The sequence below is a fragment of the Archocentrus centrarchus genome, chromosome 18 (genome assembly GCF_007364275.1).
Source record: "Archocentrus centrarchus isolate MPI-CPG fArcCen1 chromosome 18, fArcCen1, whole genome shotgun sequence".
NCBI lineage: Eukaryota > Metazoa > Chordata > Actinopteri > Cichliformes > Cichlidae > Archocentrus > Archocentrus centrarchus.
Genome location: NC_044363.1, coordinates 13,728,542 through 13,753,024, shown reverse-complemented (window position 1 = coordinate 13,753,024; position 24,483 = coordinate 13,728,542). Strand labels below are relative to the sequence as shown.

General features: G+C 38.6%; 1 long non-coding RNA gene and 1 pseudogene across 1 annotated transcript; one reads left to right on the top strand and one right to left on the bottom strand.

Annotated features, from left to right (window-relative positions):
- The first annotated feature begins 4,166 nt into the window (after positions 1–4,166).
- Positions 4,167–7,909, top strand: LOC115797404 (uncharacterized). Its single transcript, XR_004021409.1, has 3 exons — positions 4,167–4,743; positions 6,101–6,177; positions 7,544–7,909. It is a non-coding gene; the product is annotated as an uncharacterized LOC115797404 (long non-coding RNA).
- Positions 7,910–19,990: 12,081 nt separating this feature from the next.
- Positions 19,991–24,233, bottom strand: LOC115797013 (chymotrypsin-like protease CTRL-1; annotated as a pseudogene).
- Positions 24,234–24,483: the final 250 nt, after the last annotated feature.

The following is a 24,483-nucleotide window of genomic DNA, read 5'->3' as shown; positions in this document are numbered from 1 at the left end:
GTATCAGTTTCCTTCCCCTGGTGTGTTTTTCTAGTTTTGTGTCAGTAGTTTACAGTTTTCAGTTCCCTTTTGGTTTACCTGTCAAGAGTCAATAAACAACCTGCTTTCCATTCAGGCCTGCCTGCTTCCATGTGTCTGCAATACAACACGGGCAGCAGCACAGCTGATAAAATCAAAATATTCCAATAATCAAATGAACTGTTTATTGTTAGAGTTGCTACTGTTGTCAGTGTGAATGCTAAAATGACCCTAAATAATAATGCGGTCAAATTCTGTTTAGAATTTTAGGATGATGCATGATAAGGAATAATATAGCTAGATATATAGTTAATCACTAAACCTAAATGGGGGGCTGGAGTCTGTTCCAGCTGACATAGGGCGAGAGGCAGGGTACACCCTGTACAGGTCACCAGCCTGTCGCAGGCCCAACACAGAGAGACAGACAACCATTCACACTCACACCTATGGGCAATTTAGAGTGACCAGTTAACCTAACCCCATGTCTTTGGACTGCAGGAGGAAACCCACGCAGACAAGGGAAGAACATGCAAACTCCACACAAAAGGGGGTTTCTCATTTTGGTAAATGACTTATTTCTCCTTCTCATCCTCTTGCGCTCATTCCTTCCTCTTCTCCTTAGTTTGTGACTCCCATAGGAGGAACAATGACGAGAGGAGGGGAATAGATGATTTACAAAGATACCGAAGGGCTTGCTTGAATGTGTGTGAATGATGCATATTGTATAAAGTACCTTGAGTGCTCAAGTAGAGTAGAAAAATGTTGTGCTTTTCCTGCGGCATCTAATGCCCTTTCGTCACCATAGGCACTTCAGAAATCCATATTTATGTATTTTGTCGGAATTTGCCAGAGAATACGAAAGAAGTTTTTCACACGCCCTTACATGTATTGCTAGAGGTGTAAAAATGTGCCTGCGCAAACTAACTTTGAGGTTGCTTTTAAAGGACAGGCTAATTTTATGACGGCTGAAGTATTATTATCATTGTAGCCATTATCAAATTTGTTTGAACTGTATAAAGTTATGGATGTCCAATAATTTCCATCAGTTGAATGAAATAGAATTTCTTATTTGTGCCCAAATCTGGTTCCTCCGGTCATTCCTATCTTGTTATGTTAAATCACCTGTTGGAGATCTGAGAGTGACTTTTGATGGGAAACTGTTGGACAGTTGCATGTTAAAGTTCTGGTTTGTGCAGTCCTGTTGTATCTAAATGTCAGAGGGAGATTACTATTCATGCTTTTATTTTATCACTACTGCCACTCACTTTTTACCTGACTCAGTAAAATCTCCTTTGATTGTCTACAGCTGGTACAAAAGGCTGCTGCAAGACTTCTTACCAGATCATCCAAATGCTCTCACATAACACCATCTTTGACATTGACAAATAACATTACACATTAGGCTCAGCTTCAGCTAATAGTGTCATTGTTTACAGTAAACTGTCCTTATAGTGGCACCACTGAGCCTTGAACATTTTTAGAAGTGTTAAAACTGTAAACAGATGGGTGCATACGTAGGACTTTTCTACTCTTACTCAGTATTTAAAGTCTTTGATGACTTTGCTTTCTTAATGACCTTGATTTATTACTTGTGTTTAACAATGATTGCTTGAAGCTTTAGCCTTGCTGTCATCCAGTCTTTAATCATCTTCTGTAAGCTGATATATGCTGGGGTTTTAGCCTTTATTTTTATGCAGTGTAGAAAGGTTTCAGGTCTTATTGCATTTAACTTTCATACAGTATAAGTTATTGTTCTGTAGGATTTTGATTCCGGTTTGATTTTAAAACTGACAGATTTGCCCTTGATTCAGAATTTCAAAATGGTTGCTGAGTTTCACTCCCATTCCACCTTTAACATCGCTAGAAGTTTGAAAGAGTCATAATTTGCACTGGTTGTTCTCTCTAAACCCTAGTGAGGTAAGCAGGTTTCTCCTCCCCTTTGGGGTGGAGTTTGGAATTTCCCATTCTTCAGCCTACTCACCTGGGACTTATCAGCCTTATGAAGTAGTGATGTTCAATACCACAGATTTCCTTTTCGATCCAATACTGAGTAAAATTCAAGCTGGTATCGGCAATACTGATCTGATACGATAGTGCAGAAACACCTAATGTATCTGGTAAATCTAAAAAATAAGTGCTGTAATTCAAATCTTGGCTTCACAAAGAACATAAGACATCACTCTGGTTTATTTATTTTAAACTCAGAAGTACATTGAGGTAGCAGCCTCATTTATTACTCAGTTCCCACAAATATCACAGATCGGGTTGTGGTTGCTTGTGGAGCTGAAAGAGCTCCATGTGTGACTTCTTTTACATTTTGCTATTGTATCTATGTGAGTGAGTGAGTGAGCAGCAGCAGCACACTGCTTTGGCATTGCATACTTATGCATTACACACCTACCAGGTGGAAGAAAAATAGTTCCCATCAACTCCGTCTCATTTAGGCAAGATCTCAATAATTTAGTTACTGTCTAATATGTTCTTGTTAAGATGCATTATCCATCTCTTCTCCCCTCCTGTAAGCGGTTGCCTCCGCACCTTGGAATTGCTCCTGTCTGCCTGCTCACCCTCAAATGGAAGCTTTCTCTAGGAAAAAACAATGCTCTCACTCTCCTCTCAGGATCTAACCCCTTCAGAAATCTAAGTAACTCTTCTTACGCTTTATCTGTTTACTTGCCTCCATCTGAACCTGGACCTTGGCAATAACTTGTCTCCTTCTTCCCCAGTGGATCTCCCCCCTCCTTCAATAGGAAAGGGCCCTGTTCCCCACAAATACTCCGCAACTCCTGAAATACCTTGTTTTCAAAATGATATCTGTAAATAGTTCTTATTTGTATCATCATTTTGTTTTGTACTTGGATCCTTTTTAGTTACTGGCCTAGCAGCCATGACAGAACAATCTGGTCAGTTATGGACCCAGCAGAGCCAGTGAAGACAGCCATCTTCATCTCCAAGCAGGGAGAGATTCCGGTTGAGCACTTATCAGGGTATAGGAGTGTGTAGGAGTCACACTAAAGTGACCAATTTGAGGTGACCAGATAATGTGTTCCAAAGTGTTTATCTAAATACACTGAATGAACTAATGAAGGACCAGGCCTGGATGAACGCTAATTTCCTGCTTCTAAATTCAGATGAAATTCTTGTACTGGGCCCCACAAATCTTAAGAACATGGTGTCAAACCAGATACTTACTCTGGATGGTAACACTGTGAGAAATCTTGGAGTCATTTTTGACCAGGATTTGTCCTTGAATGCACAAATTAAACAAATATGTAGGACCACTTTTTTGTATTTGTGCAGTATTTCTAAAATTAGAAACATCCTTTCTCAGAGTGATGCTGAAAAGCTCATTCATGCATTTATTAATTCTAGGCTGTCCTAAAAGCTCCCTGAAAAGTCTTCAGCTGCTGGGGAGGTTCCCATAACGCACTGTTTCTTTTCATTCACCTTATTTATTTTGTTATACTCCACTCTGCATTTAATCATTAATTATTATTAATCTCTGACTCTCTTCCACAGCATGACTTTTCTCTCCCCTCAGCCCAACCGGTCACAGCAGATGACTGCCCCTCCCTGAGCCTGGTTCTGCTGGAAGTTTCTTTCTGTTAAAAGGGAGTTTTTCCTTCCCACACTCTTAACCCAGATATTAATTGTAATTAAACGTTTTAGTAATCATTACTTATTCTTTCGTCTTTGGTAAAAATGTTGTCCCATTACTAAATCAAATTAGTTAACTGTACCTTTCTACACAAATATAGAGTGTAATGAACTTGTTAAGCAGAGATTACTAAAGATATTATGTTTTTGAAGTGAAGGGGCGGGGCATATTCAAACTGCTGCAACATGCACCGTGGCAAGTTCAACGGCTCCTGACTGGTAAGTGTGAAGAATAACTATTTTAAATAATACTAGCTATTTCTTTGCTTAAAGATAGCTGAGTTCCATGTGCAGCTATAACTGAAAATTATAGTTACAGCCTACTGCCACCATTATCAACACTTTGTAAAGGTAAAGTGAGGGGTTTTGGAATCGAAGTTAAATATCGCGAGTGGAGTGGCGGAGCGCGAATGTTAGCATTGGCTTAGTGTTAGCGTACTGACGAGTCTCAGTTTATAACGGACAGTTACTTTAGGAGAGATGTAGTTTGCTGAAATAAACCTTTACTACACCAAGTTTAAGCCGAGTGTATCCTGTCTCTGAGAGTAATTTTTTTTAATTGAAAAAGCCGCTCCAGTAGTGTCAAGACAGCTAAATGCTATCGTTAGCTTAGTGTTTCACATCGTTCGTAACAGCATGTGCTTGTGTTAACATAGTACACGTTTTTTTCTATACGGTTTCGTATGTACTGAAATGTAATGGTCGGACACAAAGGTTGAAATCTTGTATGACTAAAGAGCTGAGGCTAAGGTTATCGCCAGTTGTTCTTCTTCACCTCTGCAGACTCTTAAAATACAGAACTGACAACAAGTTAGAAACGTTATTAAACCTGTCAGTTGTCTGCAGACAGAAGGGTAAGCCTAACTCATTCGGCAATATTTTAACTCTAATGTGAAACGGGAAAACAAAATTTTCAGGCTGAGAACAGAAATTTCAAAGGGAGACAGTATTTAAAAGTACCATATTTCCTTGATCGCTGATGACATGGTTGTGGACAAGTGTGCTAAAATCTTTATTATTTTTTGTTCTTACAGGTCCGTGTGAAGATGCAGTGGAAGTGCAAATACTGTGAGTTTACATCAGAGAAAAGGGGTTACCTCTTAAAACATTACAGGCTAAAACATGGAAGCTACACCAGAACTGTACCATTCATTTCCTTGCTTACACCAAGAGTGTTTATGCACATTTAAGTCCATCAGTGCACTTAGGGTCCACTTATCCAAAATTCACCAGAAAGACCAAGATGCACAACTGTGTGAAACACTGACCTTTCACTGTCAGTCCTGTGATTTTTCTGCTGCTTGCACAGAGGCAGTTTTTATCACTCACTTGCGGAGTACACATTTAAAAGTTAATCACAGAGTCCACTGTCCATATAATGGGTGTAACTTTAATACTACTGTGTACTCCACATTCAAGGCACACAGAAGTAAACAGCACAGAACAGGCAATTGGAAGATGTTCAAACCAGAAATAGTGTCTGGTAGTGAAACCAATGAAGTGGCAGAAGAGGAACCTGGGCCCCCAAACAACACTGTTGATTTAGAAGGCAGCGAAGAGTCCAGCGATGAAGAGCATCATGATCTTGGGAAACAGTTGGAGCACAACCTAGCTGCTCTTTTTTTAAAGATGCAAACCATCCTCCACATTCCACAAAGTTCTATCGATGAAGTTATACAACAGCTCCTACATTTACGTGAACTGTCCCAACCACTGCTGCACAATTCAGTCAAGGACATTTTGAAGCTACACACAGATGTAGATGATTCAACTGTGAAACAAGTAGTCAGGGCTGCCTCAGAGAGCAATATCATACTAAAGTATTGTGGCAAGGGTGGCTCCTTATCAACCTCTAAAAGGAGAGCAGCATATGTAAACAAAAACTTTGATGTGGTTATGCCAGTTGAGTACTTTATTGCCAGGGAAATAAATCCAGTGCTGTATATGTTCCTATAAATGCCATGTTACAGAAAATGTTGAACAGGGCAGACATTTTAGATAAAGCTCTTCCAGTACAAAAACATGTGCCACATGAGTACAGTACATACAGAGATGGTTTGTACTGTAAAGAAAATGGCCCCTTAACAGCGAGGAATTCAGAATCGCTGTTGGACTTTACACAGATGATTTTGAAGTGTCTAATCCATTCGGGACATCTAAGAAAAAACATAAAATGAGTGCAGTGTATTGGGTGCTTGCCAATGTGCCATCAAATATAGGTCCACACTCCAGTCCATTCAACTTGGCTCTTTTATGTAAAGCCTCTGATGTAAAAGAATATGGCTATGCTAAAACTCTTCATCCTCTGATCAGGATCTGGTTTCTTTGGAGCAAGATGGCCTAAATGTTGAGAAGTTGGGAGCATGTGTCAAAGGCACAGTGTTGTATGTGGCTGCTGATAACTTGGCTGCTCATTCTTTTGCAGGATTCTTTGAGAGCTTTGGAGTGGACAAGTTCTGCAGGTTCTGCATGGCAATGATGAGTGAGATCCAAGACAAGGAGGTAAGCTCAGGCTCTTTTGAACCCCGAACTGCAGACATTCACAACAAACAGGTACAGGAGGTACAGCAGGATCCCACTTTGGCAAAACAGTATGGTGTAAAGGGACGGTGTGTACTAACTGACAGTCTGGAGCACTTTCATGTTGTTCATGGCTATCCCCCTGATATCCTACACGACTTTTTTGAAGGGGTTGTTCCTGTTGAGTTATCACTCTGCATTTCAGAACTGATTTCTAAGAAATATTTCACATTAGAAACACTGAACCATGCTATCACATCTTTTGCATATGCTTTTCATGACAAAACTGACCAGCCTCAGCCTATTGCCCAAGGCTTCTCTACCAAAGGGACCATAGGTGGAAATGGCCATGAGAACTGGGCTCTAATCAGGTTGCTCCCACTTCTCATTGGCCATAAAGTGCCTGAAGGGGGACGATGCCTGGAACGTTCTGATGCTCCTTAAAGATATTGTTGAATTGGCTGTAGCAACAAGGCACACTGAAGAGTCTATACATTTCTTTGAATGCAAAGTGTCAGAACACAGAGAACTGTTGCAACTACATTCCCAAATTTCAAATTGCGTCCAAAACACCACTTCATTGAGCATTATCCTGAGATGATTAAGGCATTTGGCCCACTGTCAGATGTCTGGACAATGCGTTTCGAGGGAAAACATAAATTCTTCAAGCGGGTCATTCGTAATGCACACAACTTCAGACATGTGGCACTTACACTGGCTGTAAAGCATCAGAAAATGATGGCTTACTGTTTGGACACAAGTTCGTTTTTCAAGCCCTCAGTTGAGCTGGACAAGGTTACCACAGCACTGATCACATCTTTCCCCGAGAATGTCCAACAAGTTTTCTGCAATAGAGTACCCCAACTTACAAAGGTTATGGTTGCATCATCAGTCTCTGTAGATGGAATTAGATATTATGCTGATATGATACTCTGTTGGTTCATGTTCAGGCCTCCCCAAATTTCAAACAGATCAAGCAGATTGTGGCAATAAACACAGAGATCTTGTTTGTCTGCAATACAATGATGGCATGGTACCATGAACATGTCAGATCATTTGAACTCTGTGGCAGCACAAATCCCTCTTTATGTGTGGTGGAACTAAAAGAGCTGAATGATGTTTTCCCTCTGTCAGCATACAGATTTGGAGAAAATTCAGTAGTGACACTCACTCGTTATATTCTGTGTTGAGAAACCACAAGTGTTGTCAGTCCTAGCATTGCTCTAGATAGAGTCTAAATGTAAGCCTAATTGGTAATTTTGTATCTTTTTTGATAAGCCTTATGTTAAACTGAATATCTATGTCTTTGTGTATATATTTCTAATAAGCTATTTTTTTTATTTCCAAGATGGCAGCACACCAGAAGATGACCTTGAGAGTAATTTTCACAGAGACGGATATAAGAAAGGTTGTTCTGAATACGAGACCCACTACAGTGGAGGATTTGATAGGCAAGCTTAAAGATCACTGGGACTTAATTTTAACTTCAGTCTCCAGTACCAAGATCCTGAATTCAATTATGAAGTGTGCAATCTGACAGATATCGAAGATCTTCCTGAAAAACCAACAGTCAAGGTCATCCCTCTACTTGAGTTGGTATCTGTCTCAACATCTGAAGAAATCTTGAGTGGCACACCCAGTGTAGCAGATACAGAGATCCTCTCTACATCCTCGCAGGAGCGACAGAAACAGTGGCCAGATTGTTTTGATATCCCAGATTTTTTCTGTTGATGTAGCATATAGACTTAGGCAAGCAGATCATCAGTTTCTTCGTGATGGTACGCACCTGAAAGTAACAAAAGAGCTGAAACATGAGATTCTTGAAAGATTGGCAGAGAGCATGTATAGTTGCACAGCATACCCAAATAATGCTCAGTTTGAAAGTGTTGCACAAGCCCTCATAAGCAAGCACCCCTCTCTCCAGGAGCGAGGCTCAACCAGTCGCTGTAGTGGCTGGAAAAATAGTCTAAAATTTAAAATGGCTAATTACAGAACAAAGCGCAGAAGATCAGGGTGCTTGATGTAGCAGTAATGCAGGGAAATGAGGAGGGCATTCAACTGAAGGAGAACCAGCCAACAAGAACATCAAGAAAGGCGAGATCAACTTCTTACCCAACTTTCCAGAGGGATTTAATCAGGTAGCCCTTGAGGGTGCCACAAAGACTTGGTTAATGAAATGCAGAAGAGAACACCAAATGGACAGCTTGTGAAAGAGAAGATGGATCTGACATTTGCATTGAGAAGAAAAGAGGTGGTGGAGTCAGAACCTGCTGTATGTGAGATGGTGGAACGTTGGCCTGCTCTTTTCACAGAAGATCAGGTTAGTTCATTCATGATTAAGATAATGAGAACTTTTTTTTAAATATGTGTCTGTGTTTCTCTTAGGAAACTGCCTTTATAAAACCTAAAAATATTTATCTGTTAGCCATTCCCACTGTCAGCAAAAAAAAGTAATTTTACCATGCAGGACATGGGAGTTGCTATCTACAGCTGCCTTTATCTTTTTGGTAAGGAATATTGTATATTGAGTTAGTCATTATTGTGAAATCAATCCCAACACCCTGATGCAGAACTCTGATTTCAGATTATTCTGAAGAGGTTTATCATCTATTAATTCCCTGTTCACAGTACGCTATCCTGCTTATTAAAAGGTTACTTGCCAACAAAAATATATAATTTGACGCAAAATATTAATAGTCTGTTTATATGTAGCAATGGTCTGCTACACAAAAGTAACACAATACCACAAACAATCAGGGCAGTAGAAAAGCAACTCCTGTGTTGTGCGCGGTACAAGTTTTTGTCAAAGACGTTTGACTAGAATAACTGAAATATCCCCAAATTTAAAGTGTAAAGTGAGTGAGTTGAAGGGGGCTTTGTGTTTTACAGCTGACCATGTCCACACCTGTGCAATTTTTATTGCTGGCCTCACTCTGGTGCTTCCACCTTCAGTTATTAGCTGTAAAGATGTAATATTGGAGCATTTTCTGTATTTTGCAGGTATGCATGGAGTTCACAGGATTGTTGGCAAGAATCTCAAACAGGAATTCTATGAGAGCATTGATCGGCACAGTCCTCGTCTTATCGAGATTTTTTCGATCCAAGAGAGGGAACATTGGCCAAATGTTGACACAGCTTTCCCAACAAACAAAGGTTGGTCCTATTATGCACTTGCATGTGTGCAACAGCTCATGTAATGACTTGGCTTAAGTCCAACTGTGTTCATTTTCATGCTTCCATAGATTGTTGAAATGATAAAGATTTTGAATTTAGGGATGGAAAAACAAGGCTGAGTTTCTGAACTTCACTAAAACCTTCGAGAACTTCAGTTAAAACCTGCTAGTTCTTCTCAGTGTTGTAACAGGGGTTAATTAACCATGAGCCATGTATTCTTAAATTTTAGGGAATGTGCCTTCAAAAGTCCTTGATTCCATCTAGGATGCACTGATATTAAAATGTGGGATGATATCGATACCCGATATTAATATTGCTGTTATGCAGATAACGATAATGTATACAATATATATATTTCACTACCCTTTCGACACCTTGGAAAAAACAAAACAATCCCACCGCTGACATTGATTCTCTGCTTCAGATGAACTCCTCACAATCTTGCGCTGCATCGCTGTCACATGACCAAACAAATACCACATGACCAACCTCCTCCCCTGCCCGTCAAGAAGATGGAAATAGATATGGGTTGTTAATATTGACCCAGTTTTATTTATCGGACCAATACTCACATGTTAACAAATGACTAATATTGGCTGATACCGATGTTAATGCCGATATATTGTACATTCGTAATAACGATGCTTAAGAAGGTGTGGGGACTTTATATTGTTAATACAATCAATTGTGCTTAGTTACTTGCTTATTTTTGTCATTTTACTGCCCAAAAGACTGCAGAGCCAACTGATATTCGAACACTGGTGCTCAGAGGACTTCCTGTTATCCTTGGTGACAACCCCACAGACTTCTACAAACCAGCCTTTGTAAGTAATTTACTTAAAGACTACCTAAAGGAACAATAACAACTCAATCTTGAATTTTCACTCTTATACATGGTTCTCATGGGTCTTTGAAATACTTTAAATTCTTTAATATTTACTTTGCAATAATGTTTTGCAGCTGTGTTGTATGACCTATTTATCCAAAGTCAGTGTATTACTTGCATTAAGTGCCATTTGACATGGCCCCTGTTTGGAAAAGCGCAGAGGTACTGGTGTAGGAAACTAAGCAATATACTGCTGTGATCAGTGTTTCTAACAACATTATTTTAGCCACCTAAAAAATCTAGATCAGTGAAATGTACACTATACATAGAATATTTTCACTGCATTACTGTCAGTCAACCTCTGACATAAAATTACTTTTATATAAGTTGTATAAAGATTTCCCTGCCAAACTTCATAGACAAAATCTGTTTACTTTGCTGAACAGAGGAACGGCTCTTCTACTGCTGCCTCAGTCTGTTCGATTGTGTTATTATTTGGTTGGTTTGAGTTCACTAAACTCACACAGTAGTACACATTTAAGGATCAAGGACATGCTAGACTAACAACTCTTGTGTTCTATGAGGTAAAATTACTAATTTTTCCTATGGCATTTGGTTGGCATGAAGAGAGTGCTGTAACTTAATTTTCTAGTCAGATAGGTCCGTTGGACAGCAGTTTGAGATGCTGAAAATAGTATGCGTCCACTAAAACTGATATAAATTTTTTGACTTATCTAAAATACAAGCTGCAGCAGTAATTGCTTATCTACCTACATTGATCCACCTGCTGCTTCTCCAAAGTGGGGAAAGGCTGACCACCATCTACTGTAGGTAAATATGCTGATGCATCTGTAAGCACCTCATGCAACCCACTTTAAAGGGATAGTTTTTTTTTATCTTAATTTATATCTTATGCTATGCTGTGTTGGGTTCATGTCAGGATTTGGGCATAGACAGACAGACGTGGGAAAACAGATGGCAGTTCCAGTGATTGAAGAAAACTTGTGAGCATAGTTTTAAATAATTCAAAGAATAAGGTATTGTTCCACTTAGCACTAGCACATGAAGATGCTAGATAGATGTTTTTTGTGGAGCTCCAACTCATTCAACATTTACACTAGGAAACTAGGGCTGCATAGTATGATAAAACAGATGATATGACAGAAATTTCAATTTGATTGTGGAAGTTATTTCTTTTTATCAATTATTGATGTCACTGAAATATCATTGTTGTGCTCTTGTCATTTATAAAGGACTCAGATGACGATGACTCTTTCTGCAACATTGACATTGGGATCCTCCTCGTTCAACCTGAAGGTGCTGTGCCCTCATCCTCCCTGCATCTCAGTCCAGCCTCACTAAAAATTGTCATTGAGGGAGAAGTGGTGATGGACAACATTCAAGACCTGCCAAAAGCTATGTGTTCTCTTTGGACTTGCATATGCAATGCATCTCAGTTACCCCATTTCTATGAAGTTCACGTTCCAGTTCATCCAACAGATATTTTTGAGCTGGGCCACGTTGAACTAAAACCAAAGTTACAAACATTGAAAAACCAGCTTGCGATGTAAAGAAATGTCTTGTGTGTTGTTGTCAGTGAACAGTCAGGGGGTTGAAAATATACTTGAGCAACTTTATCAACTCCATCTGCATTATCTAATGCAGTTCAGTGCAGCAGTACTGCCTCAACTTTTATTTCTTAAGAAAGTTTGTAATGTTCAGTTTACAGTGTTATAAGACACATCAATGTCAGGCCACTTGTTACTCTACAAACAGGATTTTAGACGTGTATGCTCAGGGCTCCATAGTAATATTTAGTTGATACAGTTAAAGGAAATTCAGCACTTTTCATATAATGTCCAGTTTGTGTTGATGGTAAATGTAGTCATTTGAAGCAGTAAATTCAAAATAATGTAATTCCTCCTCAACAGCAACATTACCGCTTATTTACAGGTTTTTCAGTCAATAGCAGCACAGGAATTTATTGCTTCAGTTGATTACATTTACTAACAACACAGACTGTACATTTACATAAAACATGCAAAATTTTCCCTTAAACATAGTTTGATCTGTGCATTTTCCAAGTTGGAGATTGTGTCCCTATTTTAAGGTGTCCAGTTTTTCCAAAAGGATGCAAATATTTTTGTTGAATGCTGCTTGCATTGTATTCCTCCTCTAAACATGTTAGAATTGAGTTCAAGCACATATGCTATTTTTTACTTGCCTTTTGGATGGCAAACTTTTTTTGAATGGCTACTGTTTTGATACTTTTTATACTTGTGAAAAGCATGATGACAAACTATAGTTAAAATTGTCTTTTTGCGTAAGTATTCTGCAAAAAATAAAATATGGAATATTGAAATGTATTTGATTATTCTCTTTACAATTTAGTGTTACATTCAATACAACTTGAACATAAAAAGGGTAATAGGAAGAGGGTAAGAGGAAATGTTATTAATCATATGTAACAAAATATAAATAGCTTTAAATGTTAAATTGCTTATTTGCTTTACAGTTTAGCTTAAAAGTAATTTTCACTCTTAATCCAAATTAGTTGAGTTTACTAGAAAATCGCGTGGAACTCGTTGCCTTAACCATTCTAGTTTTTACACAAAGATGAAACTAAACATGTTTTAGTTGTGTTAACTTAGAACCTTAGTACAATGTATCAAACATGTTTAGTAGTATTACTAAAATGGATTAGCTCTCATAAATAGGAAGAAATTTATATGAGCTAATCAATTTTAGTAAAGACTACTAAACATGTTTAGTTTCATCTTTGTGTAAAAACTAGAATGGTTTAAGGCAACGAGTTTCCACGCGATTTCTAGTAAACTCAACTAATTTGGGTTAGAAGTGCACTTTTTGCTCATAGGGGGTCGTTTAAACTGTTGGGTTTTCTCTGTATTATTGTAGGGTCTTACCTACAATACAAAGTGCCTTGAGGCAACTGTTTGTTGTGATTTGGCGCTATATAAATAAAATTGAATTGACTTGAATTGAATTGAACCCGGATAAGTTGAATCTACTTAAAAAAAACCAAGGTAACTCGTTGCCTTAAATTTTTCAAGTAATGAAACAGTTCATTTAACTCAGCCTGTTAAGTAAGCACTACTCCATTTCCAGTTGAACTAAGTTGTATGTTCTCATTGACCAAACCTATCATTTATAGTTCATGAAAAAATAAAATGTCTTTTGATCAATCAGTTCCCCCTATCCTTTTCATGGTTGTGTGGAGGTGGTGGGGGCTGGAGCCTATCCCAGCTGACAAGGCAGTAAGATGCAGGGTACACCCCATACAGGTCACCAGCCTGTTGCAGGGCTGACACAGACAACCTTCACACCTGTGGGCAATTTAGAGAGACCAATTAACCTGACCCTAACTGCATGTTTTCAGAGTGTGGGAGGAACCCCACACAGACAGGAGAACATACAAACTTTACACAGCAGGAGTCCCAGCTAAGGTGGAATTGACCCAACTATCAGATAAGCTATTCTAAGCTGTGAGGCGCAGTGCTAACCACCACACCACTAGGTTGCCCAGTAACACAAATATTTTTTACAAGTGTTGACTGTGTCTGTTTAATTTGGTAAATAAACATGATATAATGCTGGTACATTAACATTTACAAATAACATTTGTCCATTGAATAATAAAAAACACTATACGAGAGAGCCAAATGTCAGCTATTCTAAACAGCGGGAGGCCTGGACCAAGCCAGAATTGAACCAGACCTTCCAGATGGCATTCTACCTGTGATGTAGCAGTGCTAACCACCGTGCACCATGCAGCTGCACATTAATCCAGTCTGTAAAACTGGTATAAACTAGATTTTTAGCAGGTGCAAAACTTGATGATATTAAGTTGTTTGAACTCAAACACATAATTACAATAAGATAGACCATCACAAAGTACAGTCATTGTAATGACCTTCCTTTCACACCTGGTGCATGTGATATCCACATGAACAATAGTGGGTCATAACCACCTCCAGGGTACTACACCCATCAGGGTTAAGTAGCAGGGTCTGTACACTTTTGGTTTGAGAACTGAAGCACTGTGAAACATCTTTGGGAACCAAAAGAAGTCGTTTTTTTCAAGCTCCATATTTCAAGCCCAGTTGGTTTCTAGGGATAAGCCCTCTTCTTCTGAGTTGTAGTTGCCTTAAACGTGAAAATAGATAATACACACAGAGCCAGAAATAAAGAGAAAACGACAGGTCCTGCCAGTTTCCATGGCTTTGCTCTTTTTGGGCAGGTGAAGATAGACCCTGAAAAGATCAAGGGGTGACTGACCTAATCACTTGGCAACAGCTTCAACACTTCCTTGGATTGGGCAACTTATATCGACACTTATCAGGATCTGTAGTCACAAACCTTAGCTCACCCAAAGTCCCATTTTCTGTCCACAGAGCCTGAAACCATTTTCACTCATTAAGGAAAGTTTCACTTCAGCACCAGTTCTGGTTCAACCTGACCCCAAACAACCGTTCATCAGTGACAATATAGCTCGCTCATTGGTGCCATGCTCTTGCAACCCAGAGATAAACTGCAACCTTGTGCATTCTACTCCTGATGCTTAACACCCACCACGTGGAATTGTGACGTCACAAATTAGGAGTTAGGGTGTGTTTTTAATTTGTAAAGGAAGACACCTGAAACACTTTAATTAAAAAATTATGACATTTAATCTATTAAACCTTTAACAATACTAGGGCCCGTGTCCGGGCCCAAAAAATTTGCCAAAAAATCCAGGATTGTTAATAGGTTAAAGAATCAGAAGATATCACATGTACATGTGGCCAATCTTGTTCAGGGAGACACAGGCCTTCCCAGCCAACTGCCTGTGCTCCCTTCGGCAGAAAGAGCACCGCTTTAAGCTCAACACAACAATTTTATATTACAAGCACTATCTACAAGCACTATGAATTCAAAAACAGATGGAGAGAGCCGTGGTTTAGACTTGGCCTTCCCAGACTGGTTCATCCAGTGGTTGGTTCTGGCATCATGGCACAAGTTTCTCCAATCAGCAATAAAAGCTCTGTAAAGGACACACACACACCTTCCCCCCTCACATATTCCTGATCCTGACTTGGCAGTTTTACTCTCCTTAGCAACAGGGTGTGATGACCCACACACACCCTTCCCTCCTTAGTCATAGATGTACATGTTTTGGCAAAACTTTTAAGGATAAGATAAACATATTCTTCTCCGAGACTAAGAAGGTCATAAATAGGATAAACATACCTCCCAAAGGCTGTGAAGTTGGTCTGGCGACAGCTGGTCTCCCATCAGTCTGCTCTCTATCTACTGTATTTATTTAATTGTCTATTATTTGCTTCAGCCACTATTTAGTTATTTTAATTCAATCACTATTTTGATCATTTTAATTTGACTACTGATTATACATTACTTGATTCAAGTATTAATTTATCATTTAATCAACGACTATTTAGAGCTTTGAGTCAATTATCAGTTTAATTCAATTATTATTAATCTAATCATTTCATTTATTCACTTATTTAATCATTGATTAATTCAATATTTAATTAATTATTTTATTGCAATTTTACTCTGAAAGATTATAATTTTGTTCATATGGTAAAAAGTAAAAATAAGACCCAACCGTAGCTATGCATCTTGCTCTGGTGAGGCGGTACCATTGGTTGGTGGGGGCTGAATATCCCTTCATAGTCGGGACAGACCATAAAAATCTTTATTTGAAATCTGCCAAAAGACTCAACTCCAGGCAAACCCATTGGTCCCAATTCTTCTGCTGCTTTGATTTTTCTGTCTCCTAAGCTGCATTTCCATACAGAACGACTGAGCGCGGGCTGACTCACTCGGCACAACTCAACATGGTTGTGTTGTGTTTCCATTTCAATTGGGGACCACCACAGTGTGGGTGGAGTCGATATAGCAGTGCGGGCAGTAGTCTCGACATAATTTGTATGTGTCTCAAAACACAACACACAATGGATGAGATAGAGGCAAGCTAACAGCTAATGCCACTTTAAATATGCGCTAACTATGCTATGCAGAGGCTTTTTCAACCTCATATTGTGCCTTGTGGGGGCATAATATGAGATGATTTTTTTTCTCCTCATCTACCCCTTTGTGTTTGCTATTGTTTTATCTACTTAAATGGCAGCGCCTCTCTATGATGGCAGCACGGCCGCAGGCACGTATCTCCCCTATTTGTTTGTTTTTTCTTGGTTGGGTGTTCTGGAACAAAATTTCATTGTGTACATTGACTAACAAAGGATTGATTGATTGATTGATCCTGCTTTCCATGTCTCAAATTAAGCCTTTTTGTTGCAGTCCCTTGCATCCTTCAGCCAAACCCCCTCCTCCTGCTCAGGTCTTGGACATTCACCCGGTCTACACAGTCTGCTGGATCCTGAAAGTTTATCATCAGGGCCAGGACCTCCAGTGTTTTGTGGAATGTGAGGGTTATAGTCTGTAGAGAGGTTGTGGGTTTCTTCGGCCTTCTTTCTGCACTGTAAGACTAATAGTTTGATAAAGAAAACGAGTTGTGACTACTTAAAAACCCGTTATAAGTTCGTACACCTTTATTTTTCTGAGTAGTTTGAAAAAAAGTTATTTTTTTAAGTTATCAGTACTTGATTATATTGATTAGTTTCAGACATAGCCCTTAAATAATTAGAGTTGTCCCTGATGTCACCTACGTGCTTACGTACGTACGTCCGCCACCTGTTGATGAGGTACTGGAAACCTACGCCATATTGGAATCCATATTGCCTGCTCATTACTTCGGACAAAACTTGAAAAACGTTCATATCCAAACAGAAATCAAGTCATATGGGCTACAGGAGGTGTTTTTGCTGCATTGCCTTTGACGCTGGATAGAGGAAGTCATGCTGTGGCATGTTACAGACTTTTGAATTGGAGCAGCTAACGGTCTGCACTGCGCTAGCTGCATTTACCGCCATTGCAGCAATTTAGTCTTTGGGAATGCTTTTGTGGTAAGTTTTATTTTTTCTGAAAACCATATTTCTCCATTGTAGCATGAATTTTCATCGTCATAAATATACAGTTTTAGCAGGCATGTAGCCCCTTAACTGGCCAGGGCCCGTCACCGGGCCGTTTGTAGTCCCTTTTATATGGCAGACTAGACCCTCCCATTTTTATTGACACGTCATTCGGCCAATCATGTAACTGGCTGCACCAAATCACCCGACAAACTACCTGACGCCCTCTGAGTATTATTGGCTCTGGGAAACCCATTTCTTAACATGATTGGCCGAATGAGGTGTCAATCAAAATGGGCGGGTCTAGCCTGCCATATAAATGCACTTCATTCGGCCTGCGGACCAGACGCGGCAGGTTAATTGGCTATGAAATGGGTTGTTCAGAGCCAATAATAACCAGAGGGTGTTATGTAGTTGTTACAGGTGATTTTTTTTGCTGCCAGTTAAGGGGTTAACAACTGTGATACGAGTCATTTTTTTTCGTATGATCTTGGTGTCTTTACCCCAGTGTCTTCTGCATGCGCGCACTACAGCAAACCCTGCTCATAATTTCCCAATCTCTTACTATTTTAAAATAGGTTTTCTGAAGCCATTTCTGGAGTACTAAACTGACTTGCAGATTATAAACTGCCTTTTGGATTCAGTGTTTAGTCAGAGCATGCACTGCTGTGCTTTTTTCACACTTAAAACATTCATGGATGTGGTCTTTGGCTGACCCTTTTGCTCGCTGATGTAACTTGAACCCATGTTCCTGTACATATGAAAACTGGGGAAGAATAATTGTATGCACAAAACAATATCTAAAAAGTATTAATAAATTCCATAGTTGGTCTCCTGAACTATCAGACTATTCATTTTGCCTGGTCGATTTTAGGTTAACTTATAAAGGTGAATCAATAGATATATTTACCAAATAGGTTTTTTTCCTCTTTATTTTATTCTGAACTTTAGTGTACATTAGTTTTCCTTATCCCTGTTTAGTTTTTAGTTTGTGACTTTTGTCCTTTGGGGTTTCTATTTAATGTTATTAGCGAATGTTTAAAAAAGTGGTTGTTAGAGCACCTGCATTTGTAGTGTTTGACTGATAACTGATTAGGCCAAAAGTGTCATTGATGCTTCCAAGTGCTGGAAAATAACACACAGTGCTTCTTTCTCCGTTTCAGGCTGAAGCTGAAACTCCTTGCTGATGTACCAAGATTTCAATTTGGTATGTTGATTGCTGAAAATTGAAAAGACATTGATAGAACTTTCACAGTTACTTTAGTATAGAATACCAGTAAACATAAAATCATCCAATGGCCTTGAAGTGCAAACTTTGTTGACCTTATCTTTGAAAAACAGCTAAATGTGCTGAACACTATCGGCACACAGCATACAGGGAAATGACAACAATTCGACAATGGAGACGGGATAAGGCAGACAACACACACACACACACACACACACACAAGGTAATGAAAAGAAGCAGCTTGAAGGACAGGTGGACTCAAAGACACTGACAAGATACACAACACAAAGGAACAGGAGACTGTCAAATAAAACAGGAAGAGACAAAAGATGATAGACACACAGACTTGACACAACATGGAGGATAAAACTAAATGTAGAACACACGAGACAAGTGACAGTGACGGTAAGGGATGAAAAGATACTGCAACACAGAGACCCTGGGAAGCAAGAACAAAGGGAAACAAAAACACAATAACAACTGTAACTAATAACAGGATCACTACACTAACCATAACTACAAAAAACTAAGAATCTTTTTTTTTTTTTTTAGCCTGTCATGTCTGGCAGTTTTTGCAATTACCAGTTGAGCTAAATTGTATGTTCTAATTGACCAAACTTATCTTTTATAGTTCTTAAAATCACAATATGTCTTTTAATCAATCAAGTGGGTAAATTAATATATACAAAAATTTTTATTAAACATCTTTTCCATCCATCCTCTTCAGGTTTATGATTTACAGTTTAGAATGACCAATTAACCTAATCCCAGTAAAAACATGTCTTTGGACTGTGGGAGGAAACCCACGCAGACACGGGGAGAACGTGAAAAACTCTACACAGCGAGACACGTGCCAAGGTGGAATCAAACCCAGACCCTCTGGATGTTTTTCCAGCTATGAAGCACCAGTGCTACCACCACACCACCATGCTGCCCAAATATCTTTGATCCAATATCATCACTACAGTCTGTTAAAACTGGTATGAACAAGATTTTTGGCAGGTGCAAAACTGATGATATTAGTTGTTTGAATTCAAACACATAATTACAATAAGACAGACCATTATAAAAGTACAGTCTACTCAGAAATGACAGCTGTTTAAATAATACAAACTCAGTTTATTTCAGTAAGAAGCTGTTGATTGGACTTAAAACACAATTACAATGAAAAGGACATGAAACAGCTCAGCTTACTCAGCATAATAAGTAATGTTCACATACTAGGCAATTTTAAGTTTAATGCACTCAATATTTTTAAGTCGAATCAAATCTGGATTTACAGTGCACACCATGACACATACACAGATTGCTGCTGTCATTTTAATGAATTGATATTAATAAACATCTTCTGATATGGATGAGTTAAAAAAGGAGAAAGGAATAAGTAATCAAATGGTTAAATAAATGAAAGACAAACACCATATTTCACACTTTTTCAGCTATTTGTATTTACTGATAATCTAATAGAAGAAAACACTTTATTCTATTAACTTTTCATGTGTTTAATTATAAGAAACTCAGGCAGTTGCTAAAGTATTGGAGTAAAATGTTCAACATTTAATGTCTAAAATTATCAAGTGTTATGAAGTATTTCAAGCTGGTACTTAGGTACAGGTCTTGAGCAAATGTGTTGAATTAGATTCCATTTCCAGCAAACACATGGAGCAACACAACAAGAATACAGAGTGAGGCGAGGTGAGTGAAGTGGATCAGATTTTCACCGCTGTCAAACACACTGTCGTCTGTGACTAGAACATCTGTGAAATCAGTAGTGAAATCAGTGGGGAAACTGGAAGGGGAAGTGAAAGGTGGTGATGTGGACAGGTGAAGTTTAAGTCACTGTCAGTGCCTGGGGAGGTGAAGGTAACAAAGCCTGGTGGTGTTCCGGTGACGGTGTCGCTGATCCATTTCTGGTACTGTGACACACGGGTGTAGAGTGAAGGTCCCCACAAAAACTATAACTCACAATTCCACTCTGGACCCACACTGATCCTGCCTTTGTCATGAGTGCTCTCCTTCATCTTTCTGTGAAAAGAAGTTAATAAAAATTGTTAAGACAGGTCAGTATCTTTTAGAAGTGACACAGTAACATCTATCCTGCTGAAGCAGCATCAAAGTAGCTGGTTTGATGCTGCTTCAGCATCAAACGATTCAATAATATGAATCTGAGTTAAAGAAAATTTCTATTAGCTTCTTCTGACATCTGAGCTTTTATTCTATCATTGGATCTTTGGTGTAAACTGGCCTTCATTAGCATGAAACAAAAAGTAAAACAAGTGTGAACCAGTTCTACATGCTGTACCAAGAGAGTGATTGACAAATATATTAAAGAATCATTTTACCAGCAGGCTGCTTCAGTGCTGAAAATTTAAGCCAACACTGAAGCCCTTAGTGTCTTGCCATTGCCACTTGAGACTGGCTCCAAAAGCCAACCAGTCCCCACAGACTCCCATGTTACGATTATCAACTTCAGAGTAGAAACAAATATAAGTGGTTTGATCTCTTAGTTAATGCTCCTCTTCATAACAACCGAGATGAATTTTAAAAAATAACTTACTCCTTTAAATTGAATTCAGACTGAACATTATTAAAGTTATAGTGCTTTGACTGACTGATGATTGCAAGATTGTGGTCATTTATTGTGTCTGGATAAAGCTCTGAGATATAACCTCTTATTTTCAAATGATCAATTGTGTTCACAGGAAGTTGATTCTAAGATTTTCAAACTTTTCATGTTTGAAGCATTGACCTGGACCTAATTGCACTAACATCTCATCCACTAAGTCTGCCCTCCAGTTTTTGTAAGTGCAATTAGGATTTTATTTGCATATTATGCATTATTGTCAGAGTTTTGTGTTTGGTGATGCAGCCACGCAGTCTATGGATGCACCATGCTAAAGCTCACTGGTTAGCATTAGCCAATAACTCTTTGAACCCCCTAATACAATTTTGGTCATTTTGGCTCCTAAAAACAAAATGGTGCCAACATGTTAAAATTAAACCATAAAATGGGACATTATAAATGAATCACTACATATTTTGCAGTCTTTATATATTTTATACACAGCATATCAACAAATTGGCACTGATGTTACCAGCAGGAGTATTTTTGTTTCTCCTTTTATTCAGTGCTGTGCTAAGCTGAATACCTCATGGACCTTATTTTCCACTGAATGTTACAAAATTAATACTGACATTTTCTCAGTCATAGATGGTTCTGTAAATGAAAACTATAACATAACTATTAATAATTCTGAATATTTGTCATGCTGAATACTGAAAAACTGTATGAATAAAACATATACTAAGAAGAAAAAACATGAGTAAGTTTGAATTAATATAAAAATTGAAAGACAATTGAACTAATTGGAAAATATAGATATAACCATCATGATCCAATGCTAATAACTGAAAAAAAAAACCTAAAGTGTACTAAAAGTAATACATTACATAGCAAGGGCCCTTCTGTTCATATTTGGACTGAGTGCAAGTAATGTTCTCTGTGATCTTCGGTAACCACGAGTAGTAGTAGTAGTAGTAGTAGTAGTAGTAGTTTTGATAGTAGCAGCTGCACTCATTGTTTCCCAGTATGTAGATTTGCTTCTTGGAGGATGTTGGCATTAGCATAGAATCTAATTGGAGAGAAAAGGGTAAGTGCTTTTTCCAAAATCCATCATCAACATTGTTAGAAAATGTATATGAATATTTTGTAACTTACCAGTGTAACCAGTGACCCAGCTGCTGGTGCCATTGTGGAAAGTGCTGTTTTTTGCGGCTAAGCAGATCGGCTGAATGTAGTCTGTAAAATTTACAGGAGCCGACAGCTTCAGAAGACAGATGTCGTTCCCATGTGTCAGGTAGTTATATGCAGGATGACAGATGGTGTCTGCCACTTTCAGAGTCACCTCATTTGGATTTAAAGCTGACTGGTTGTATCGGCCCAGATGAACCTCAGTCCTGTAACTTGAACTTCAGAAAAAAAATTTTACTTTTATATTTTTAATAACATCTTCATCTTTTGTTTGCTCCCTTTATGGAATATCTGCCTACATCTCACCGATCCCCAACTTATTCCGAATTCCTAGTTCTTGTCTAATTGACATCCAACCTGTAGGGCATACCCACTGACAACGTTCAACATCACCTTTGCGATTTATATCTTCAAAAGATCTTCCTAAAAGATTACCCCTACTCCATTTCTCTTCCTAACTACATCGTGGTTTAAGAGCACCTCCAGTGCTCCTTCTCTTCATCATATCAGCCAGCTCTCTGGGATAGATCAAGATAAATGTTTTCGCAGCTCTGAATAGGTCTGAGATTAGTGATACTTCACATTGTGGAGTAAAAACACAATCAAAAACATCATTGTTAGATCTAAAAATGGGATTGGAAATTCAAATGCATAATCACTTTTTCAAGAAAGAAAGAAAGCTCATGAGGAAATATCAAGCTAATGCAACAGTACTTGTTAGCAGGAACCTTCATCCACTACACATCACTATTAGAGATCATCAACATCTTCATCTTCTTTTTAACCAAAAATATCAACTTTCAGGGATTCAACAGTGACTTACGATCGTATGCACTGAGCAGCTGTCAGAACCCACTGGTTGGTAATCAGGGACCCTCCACACTGAGTGAATTCAATAGGTCCATAAGTTACTATGAAGGCATGCCAGGGCCAACTTCCTGGGGATGCATCTTCACCTCCCATGATTCTGTGTTTTTTAGCAGCTCTGCCACAGGCTGACAAAAGAAAAGAGATGACAATTAAACAGTGAGTACACTGATCAGCCACAGCAGCAGAAACACTCAGAGGTGGCAAATAATGTTGATCATCTCTGCCATGATATCATATCGAGCTATATGCTGACTCCTTTTTAGCTTTCAAAGGTTCTCAGACTGAGACTTGTTTGTCCTCTCTTTGAGACTTGAAGAACTTGTAAAATTATTGTTGTTTGCTTACCAGGCTGCTGTGAATGACAACCTGAAAATTAGAAGATGAACATGAACATGTTAAATCAGTTAAGTGCAGGTGATGACTGATCTGTGAAACAGCGTGAAAGTAGGCAGTTATTTCTTCCTCTTGAATTATTGCTCACACACTGAACATTTAGAAAAATAATGTTTATTTTTGTTAAAACTAAAATTATGGGGTTATGTTAATCGGTGATTCTAAATTGCCCATAGGTGTGAATGTGAGTGTTATTTTAAAGTGTTACTAAATTCACACACGCGCACATACACACACACCGCGCGCACACACACACACACAAGCACACACACACAAAAATCTACTGTGAAATTTCTGTTCTAATAAAGTAGAACTGTTGATATTAAAGTAATATGGATTGCTAGGGACCTAAACTTGAATCCAGCGACTAATTTGCTGTAATTAAATTTCAATATATTATATTGAATATATTATTCAATATAATCTTGGATTTGCTTCAAAACCTGGACTGGTAAACAAGCCTAAAGAACAGGTCAGCATCAACCCCAACAGTCACCCAAATTCAATTCAGATCAGGACAGGCCGAACATAATAAAGAGAACACAAAGCAGCATCAACATAAACAACATCAATGCATCTTCACAGGCAAAATAAAGGTGATAAGAAAGAAGTAAATCTAAGTCCTCATTTTAAAAAGGCTATTTATTAATTCAAAACTGTTCCCTTTGTGAAGAGTCCTTTGTCTGTCACCGGTTTGTACCACAAAAGGGATGTGCTTATTTCAAAAGGCTTGTAGTCTAGAAGGGTTTCTATTAAAAGTCAGGTAGCATTAGCCATGGGCTAATTAATGTTACCTGTGGTCATGGCAGATCTGTGTTCCACAAATCTTCCATATGCACAGAGTTTGTTGAAGTGAAACTCCACCAATTTCTCCTGTTGGAGGAGTTTCACTGGTGGAAAACTCCACTCACTCCTAGGTTGAAGCTTTGCTGTTGGTAGCTCACCATATATGGAATGCCCTCCAACAGAGGCCTTCCATATATGGAAGGCCTCTGTTGGAGGCCCGTGTGATGAAAATGCGTTGGGTTTTTACAACCCCCTGCCGAGAACTTAA